Source organism: Salvelinus fontinalis, chromosome 39 (genome assembly GCF_029448725.1).
Source record: "Salvelinus fontinalis isolate EN_2023a chromosome 39, ASM2944872v1, whole genome shotgun sequence".
NCBI lineage: Eukaryota > Metazoa > Chordata > Actinopteri > Salmoniformes > Salmonidae > Salvelinus > Salvelinus fontinalis.
The window spans coordinates 10,798,977-10,807,562 of NC_074703.1; the positions used below are offsets into that span (position 1 = coordinate 10,798,977).

Sequence of the window (8,586 nt, forward strand, 5' to 3'; positions counted from 1 at the left end):
TTCGGTGCATGTACACCGGGGAGATTAGAACCCCAAAGAAAGATCCTAAAGGTCATTTCAGGTTTAGGGTATAATAACTTTAGTGAAACCGCATTTCACCCTATGTACAGACATAGAGAGCCAACACATAAAGGTGTAACAGGGATGAATGGATATTCAATGTACAACAGGGGTCTTCTGTAACAAGCAATACGTGCTAAATATGGGCCACAGTCAATCATGACAGCCTCTTTAGGAAAGGCCTTTACTTATGACATAAACAGAATAATTTTATACCCAGCTTATTCATTAATGCTGTGGGATAAATCAGGTGTTTCTAGGTGGGCTTAAACAAATCTACAGTGAAACAAAAGTGTACATTTTACACATGTTTATTGCCTTTTAAAAAGACCACAGTAACATGACAGAGTGGAGATGCATGCTACACAAATCTGCTAGTGGATATTCAATGTACAACAATAGTCTTAGGTAACAAGCAATGCGTGTTAAATATGGGCCACAGTCAATCATGACAGCCTCTTTATGAAAGGCCTTTACTTATGACTTAAACAGATTATTTTTCTACCCATCTTATTCATTAAAGTTGTGCTCATACCCCAGGATTTACATGCCGGACGGATTATCTACCCATGGAGGGAAGTTTTACGGAGCTTTGAGGGAGTGTGCAAGCGTCTTAGCGATCGGATAATGGTCAGGGCTAACCAGGACCTATATCTGTAAGAAAGGCATAGTAAAATACATTAATTATGAACGGCTATAAACTGTATGTACTAAATATTTTGAATTAAATAAATGGTTTTAAAATAGTATCTCACCTTCTAACGATAGGAATAAGTCCTTTCCTTCTATCACCAAGCATGCCTGTAAAGGCAGTCAATGTTGTTCTCCTCCTCAAACGAGGAGGAGCATGGATAGGACTAAGATGCGGATTGAGGGAAATAAGCCATCTTTTAATGAAAAAACAGCAAAACAACACACTACAAAACTACAAAACAACAAATGAGACTAACCTTCAACTGTCCTGTGAGGACACAGGAACAAACACCCACAAAAGCCTACTGCCTATGGCTACCTTAAATCTGGCTCCCAATCAGAGACAAATGAATGACAGCTGTCTCTGATTGAGACCCAATCCAGGCAGCCATAGACATAACTAGACAACCTAACAAACACTATCCCATACACATACAACACCCATAGACTAACCAAACACACACAACATACAATGCCCACCCCAACTCACGCCCTGACCAACTAAACATAATCAAAATAACATAAAAATAGGTCAGGAACGTGACAGAACCCCCCCCTTAAGGTGCGTACTCCGGGCGCACCAGCACAAAGTCTAGGGGAGGGTCTGGGTGGGCGTCTGTCCACGGTGGCGGCTCTGGCGGTGGACGAGGTCCCCACCCCACCATAATCAATCCCCGCTTCTTTATCCCCCTCCCAATGACCACCCTCCCACTAACCCCACCTAAATGAAGGGGCAGCACCGGGATAAGGGGCAGCACCGGGATAAGGGGCAGCACCGGGATAAGGGGCAGCACCGGGATAAGGGGCAGCACCGGGATAAGGGGCAGGTCCTGGCTGAGGGACTCCGGCAGGTCCTGGCTGAGGGACTCCGGCAGGTCCTGGCTGAGGGACTACGGCAGGTCCTGGCTGAGGGACTCCGGCAGGTCCTGGCTGAGGGACTCCGGCAGGTCCTGGCTGAGGGACTCCGGCAGGTCCTGGCTGAGGGACTCCGGCAGGTCCTGGCTGAGGGACTCCGGCAGGTCCTGGCTGAGGGACTCCGGCAGGTCCTGGCTGAGGGACTCCGGCAGGTCCTGGCTGAGGGACTCCGGCAGGTCCTGGCGTAGGGACTCCGGCAGGTCCGGGCGTAGGGACTCCGGCAGGTCCGGGCGTAGGGACTCCGGCAGGTCCGGGCGTAGGGACTCCGGCAGGTCCGGGCTGAGTGGCAGCTCCGGCAGGTCCGGGCTGAGTGGCAGCTCCGGACTGTAAGGCAGCTCCTGACTGTAAGGCAGCTCCTGACTGTAAGGCAGCTCCTGACTGTAAGGCAGCTCCTGACTGTAAGGCAGCTCCTGACTGTAGGGCAGCTCCTGACTGGCGGGCGTCTCTGGCGGCTCCTGACTGGCGGGCGTCTCTGGCGGCTCCTGACTGGCGGGCGTCTCTGGCGGCTCCTGACTGGCGGGCGTCTCTGGCGGCTCCTGACTGGCGGGCGTCTCTGGCGGCTCCTGACTGGCGGGCGTCTCTGGCGGCTCCTGACTGGCGGGCGTCTCTGGCGGCTCCTGACTGGCGGGCGTCTCTGGCGGCTCCTGACTGGCGGGCGTCTCTGGCGGCTCCTGACTGGCGGGCGTCTCTGGCGGCTCCTGACTGGCGGGCGTCTCTGGCGGCTCCTGACTGGCGGGCGTCTCTGGCGGCTCCTGACTGGCGGGCGTCTCTGGCGGCTCCTGACTGGCGGGCGTCTCTGGCGGCTCCTGACTGGCGGGCGTCTCTGGCGGCTCCTGACTGGCGGGCGTCTCTGGCGGCTCCTGACTGGCGGGCGTCTCTGGCGGCTCCTGACTGGCGGGCGTCTCTGGCGGCTCCTGACTGGCGGACGGCTCTACTGGCTCGGGACAGACGGACGGCTCTACTGGCTCGGGACAGACGGACGGCTCTACTGGCTCGGGACAGACGGACGGCTCTACTGGCTCGGGACAGACGGACGGCTCTACTGGCTCGGGACAGACGGACGGCTCTACTGGCTCGGGACAGACGGACGGCTCTACTGGCTCGGGACAGACGGACGGCTCAGACGGCGCTGGGCAGACGGACGGCTCAGACGGCGCTGGGCAGACGGACGGCTCAGACGGCGCTGGGCAGACGGACGGCTCAGACGGCGCTGGGCAGACGGACGGCTCAGACGGCGCTGGGCAGACAGATGGCTCAGACGGCGCTGGGCAGACAGATGGCTCAGACGGCGCTGGGCAGACAGATGGCTCAGAGCAGACAGATGGCTCAGACGGCGCTGGGCAGACGGGCAGTTCAGGCACCGCTGGGCAGACGGGCCGTTCAGGCACCGCTGGGCAGACGGCAGACTCTGGCCGGCTGAGACGCACTCTAGGCCTGGTGCGTGGTACCGGAACTGGAGGTACCGGGCTGAGGGCACGCACCTCAGGGCGAGTGCGGGGAGAAGGAACAGTGCGTCCAGGGCTCTGGAGACGCACAGGAGGCTTGGTGCGTGGTGCCGGAACTGGAGGCACTGGGCTGGAGACACGCACCATAGGGAGAGTGCGTGGAAGAGGAACAGGACTCTGGAGATGCACTGGAAGCCTGGTGTAGGCACTGGTGGTACTGAGCTGGGGTGGGAAGGTGGCGCCGGATAAACCGGACCGTGAAGGAGGACACGTGCTCTTGAGCACCGAGCCTCCCCAACCTTACCAGGTTGAATGGTCCCCGTAGCCCTGCCAGTGCGGCGAGGTGGAATAGCCCGCACTGGGCTATGCAGGCGAACCGGGGACACCACCTGTAAGGCTGGTGCCATGTACGCCGGCCCGAGGAGACGTACTGGAGACCAGATACGTTGGGCCGGCTTCATGGCACTCGGCTCGATGCCCAACCTAGCCCTCCCAGTGCGGCAAGGTGGAATAGCCCGCACTGGGCTAAGCACGCGTACTGGGGACACCGTGCGCTTTACCGCATAACACGGTGTCTGACCAGTACGACACCCTCTTACTCCACGGCAAGCCCGGGGAGTTGGCTCAGGTATCCAACCCGGCTTCGCCACACTCCCCTTTAGCCTCTCCCCCCAAGGAATTTCTGGGTGAGCCTCTCGGGCTTCCAGCCGCTCTGCCTTGCTTTTGCCTCATAAAACCTCCTCTCCGCCTTTGCTGCCTCCAGCTCCGCTTTGGAGCGGCGACACTCCTCTGGCTCTGCCCAGGGTCCTTCTCCGTCCAGAATCTCCTCCCAAGTCCATTCCTCTTTTCCCCATTGCTGTAGTTCCTTCTCTCTCTCCTCAATCCGCTTGGTCCTGTTGTGGTGGGTGTTTCTGTAAAGGCAGTCAATGTTGTTCTCCTCCTCAAACGAGGAGGAGCATGGATAGGACCAAGATGCGGATTGAGGGAAATAAGCCATCTTTTAATGAAAAAACAGCAAAACAATACACTACAAAACTACAAAACAACAAATGAGACTAACCTTCAACTGTCCTGTGAGGACACAGGAACAAACACCCACAAAAGCCTACTGCCTATGGCTACCTTAAATCTGGCTCCCAATCAGAGACAAATGAATGACAGCTGTCTCTGATTGAGACCCAATCCAGGCAGCCATAGACATAACTAGACAACCTAACAAACACTATCCCATACACATACAACACCCATAGACTAACCAAACACACACAACATACAATGCCCACCCCAACTCACGCCCTGACCAACTAAACATAATCAAAATAACATAAAAATAGGTCAGGAACGTGACAATGCCCCTGAGAAAAAAACTTGCGGAAAAAGCCATGTGCGCGCGTGTGTGTGCGTGTGCGGTAGTGGATGTGTGTGTGTTTCAAAACCAAGAAAACGGGGCGGGGTGTGTGTTCATAAATGGCTATGCGGTTGCGCTCAAGGCTCTCTCTCTCTCTCTTTACAATATAAGTCAAAACAGAGGTCGACCCCCAAACAAAAAAGTGTGTCTGTGTCTTACGGACACTTACGAATCATTAACAGCATTTCAAAACCTAATTTAGCTCAGGATGTAGGCTGTAGGGTCTAAAAAAGTCAAACAGCCCAGCGTTGTCTAGACCGACCCCAAGGGCTTGAAACGGACATAGGGGGGCTATTTCCCGGAGGTTAGCAGTTGTGGCAGTGGTAAGGATTCAATCCATGGTGGTGAAAAGAAAGCTCTGCTGTTGGGATAGCTTTATGTAGTCCCTAACAGTTCCTGGGCACCGTTTGTCACCGTTATAGTGCAATTAATGTATTGTTAAGTGTTGTGTCTTTGCTGTCATGCATTAAAAAAAAATGTACCTGCTTGCTCCACCAACATTTACATGCTAAAATCGCCACTGACTATATAGCCTCAAACGTGGTTAAAACTATAATTTTGATATCATGGATGGTCAGTCCTTGCATCCACAGCGATGTATATGAATTTTAGAGTGGTTACATTTATCCAGACCCATCCCCCAGCTTTTTACAGAAACAGTGGCTGGGAATCACTTCGTTATTGTTTCCTCTGCTGATTGCCGCTTTATGATGTGTTACAAAGTGACGAACAAACATATTAAAACGGTCCTCCATGTATTTATTTGCATACTTACAGAAAGTCTGCCCCGCTCCTCTCTCTTTCACATACGGCAGATCAGCTGAAAACATGGATATATCCCCAACCGAGAGCTAGCAATTAACAACTCGCACTCGTCTTCTTCTGTGTGGTTTATCAGCATCCAACGTTATAGTGCATTATTGGCAAAAACACTCCTCTCTTCTGTTAGGACTTCTTAAAATGTATATGCGGTCAGCGCGCGTGGCTGGTACTAGTAGATTCAAGTTCCACGCCCCCAGAGTTTTCTTCGCTCCTTCGCAACTGATTGGCACTATTCTCTATTTTATTGAAGCAAATGACAAAAAACAAAACCAATATTACAACAAGACAAATTAATCTACAGAAAAACGTTATAATTTCTCTGCGGCTTTAGGTTTTTGCAATAATTTATACTTTTTTAAATTCCTGCTATAAATTGACCGTTGATCAAGTAAAAAATAAAAATAACCAGATGTTTCGTTATCTGATTTATTACTGAACTAATGCTTAGTGACATGGAAGAAAATACTATTGATCTGTTGCTATTTAGAAAGCATATTCAATGGTGAAATTCCATTCATTGCCAAAACATGTCGTAATAGAATGACACAGCATTGATATTGTCTTGCATGTGTAATAGTATAACTTTACGTCCGTCCCCTCGCCCCGGGCGCGAAACAGGGACCCTCTGCACACATCAACAACAGTCACCCACGAAGCGTCGTTACCCATCGCTCCTCAAAAGCCGCGGGAGTGGGACCATTACTTCAAGTCTCAGAGCAATTGACGTCACCGATTGAAAGACTGCTTGCGCGCACCACCGCTACCTAGCTAGCCTTTTGACATGTTACATTCACCCCCCTTTTGACCTCCTCCTTTTCCGCAACAACCAGTGATCCGGGTCAACAGCATCAATGTAACAGTATAACTTTACGTCCCCTCGCGCGAACCAGGGACCCTCTGCACACATCAACAACAGTCACCCACGAAGCATCGTTACCCATCGCTCCAAAAAAGCCGCGGCCCATGCAGAGCAAGGGGAACCACTACTTCAAGTCTCAGAGCAAGTGACGTCACCGACTGAAAGGCTGCTAGCGCGCACCACCGCTACCTAGCTAGCCATTGCACATCGGTTACACAAGTCAATTGTGTTAGACAACTGTAAGGTGTGTTTTAAAGATGTTATCCAAGTAGAAAGAGACAAATCAGGATTTCAGAAAGGGGAGTATGAAAAGTGGCAATCCCACATGTATGTCTAATAGATAAGCTTGGCAAGAAAACTGCAAAAACGAGAATACTGACCGGTCTAAGGCACTGCATCTCAGTGCTTAAGGCGTCACTACAGATACCTGGTTCGAATCCAGGCTGTATCACAATCGGTCGTGACTGGGCGTCCCATCGGGCGGTGCGCAATTGGCCCAGCATCGTCCGTGTTTGGCCGGTGTAGGCCGTCATTGTAAATAACAATTTGCTCTTAACTGACTTGCCTAGTTAAATCTCAAATCTTACCTATATAAGGTCAAATGTATGTCTAAGAAAGTCCAGAAAGGTCTTCCCTGCGCAGGTCACTATTGAATAAACCCTGGGTGAATGCTTAAGTTTTTTCAACTACAAGAGCTGATTTTCCTACAACACTGTAACCCATCAATCTGTATCAATCACCATACTTATGACTAGTGTATGATTATGAAAGCCTCTTCACACAACTTAATAGTAATATACCACTCTGCCAGTTCGTTTAACATTTACATGAGGTTTAACACCGATCAGAACATTTACAAAATAAACCAGTGTTCCTTGGAAGTGTAGTGGAATATTGACTCAGAAATATAACACTCTTACTGGAACGTGTGAATTCAAATGAGACTTTAATACAAAGTAGCAAAGCCGTGCTGATCGATGGAACAACCAACTTTCTAAGCACGGAGCTCTGCCTTTATAGCTTTGCAGCCTCACATACAGCATATGGGTACACCCCATATGTAAATGAAATGACTCCCCTTGTCCTTTCGCCACCATTATCTTTCAGTCTGAGTTGTTGCTTGTTCACGCCCAGTAACGCCCACATCTGCTTCGGGTTTAGATGATAATGGTGGCGGGACCCCCCCCCTTATGTAATACAAAAAATAATACATTTGATTGTATATGCATGTGTTTCACTTTTTGGTTATTCTGCCATCATCCCGTCCCCATGTTCCCTGACATCAGTATGTCAGATGCATGAGCATTAGTTAATGTAACCATATACACCAGCTAGTGATGCATGTGCGTTAGCCAATGTAACCATATTCATTGGCTAATGGGATCTTTAACCTGAGCTTTCCCCAGAACCAGCTAATGCACTTGGTGACATCATTTTTTATCTTAGTCAATAAAAACATTTCTCCCACAGAAGTTAGAGGATCTAGAGAGAAACCACAGAGCAGAACAGTGTGGTGGTCAAACTCCTCCATTATTTTGTACTGGAGCGGCAAAAACTTGCCTTTCCTCTTGATCTCCTTCTAGATCACCTTCCCAACCTTTAGCTTGTTCCCACTCCCTTTACCAACCCTACTCTGGGTGGTGTGTGTGTGTGTGTGTGTGTGTGTGTGTGTGTGTGTTGTAGGAGTACATGAGATACATATATATGTATAGGACAGCACATAGATGTATAAGCTAGCTGAACATTAAAAATAGACTACATGAAGAGAAGAGACACATAGTCTGCTGATTCTACTAAAGATACACCTGCCAGAGAAATATGTGCTTAGGGCACTTAGACCCATTAGACACATAGTCTGCTGATTCCATTAAGTGCATACTGACCAGACACATAGGCGTCTAAGGGAACTGGACACTAATGACAGAAGAGACACATAGTCTGCCAATTCCAATAAGGACACATACCAGAGAACATGCTGGGGCACTGAGTTAAATACAGGGTTGAGTCATAGGCCTATAGGATAGATGGACATATATTATTTTTAAGACAAGCACGGGTCAAGCCACTATTATAATTTAACTGAAAGCAGATAATGGGCGTTAGTAGGCGTGAACAAGCAGGAAGCCTGAACTAAAAAGATAATGATGGCAGGAAGAATTAGGGGAAGTATGCTTATTTGCATATGGGGTGGACCCATATGCTATTTGTGTATAAATGTTGGAGCCGGGGCTGGGAAGCGGGGTGTGTTCCGCGGGACATGCCAGATTGCTATACAATTGTATTAAAAAATCATGTTTGATTTCACAAGTTCTTGTAAGAGTTATATTTGAACCGATTGTCCACGACTGTGTGTGTGTGTGTGTGTGTGTGTGTGTGTGTGTGTG

At 49.8% G+C, this 8,586-nt stretch overlaps 1 protein-coding gene across 2 annotated transcripts in view; it reads right to left on the reverse strand.

The window, feature by feature from the left end:
- Nucleotides 1-5,659, reverse strand: part of LOC129838484 (uncharacterized) — a 28,121-nt gene extending 22,462 nt beyond the window's left edge. For both annotated transcript variants that reach the window (XM_055905475.1, XM_055905474.1), the window contains exon 1: nucleotides 5,297-5,659. The gene's annotated coding sequence lies outside the window, so the exon portion shown is untranslated. The remainder of the gene's footprint in view (nucleotides 1-5,296) is intronic.
- Nucleotides 5,660-8,586: the final 2,927 nt, after the last annotated feature.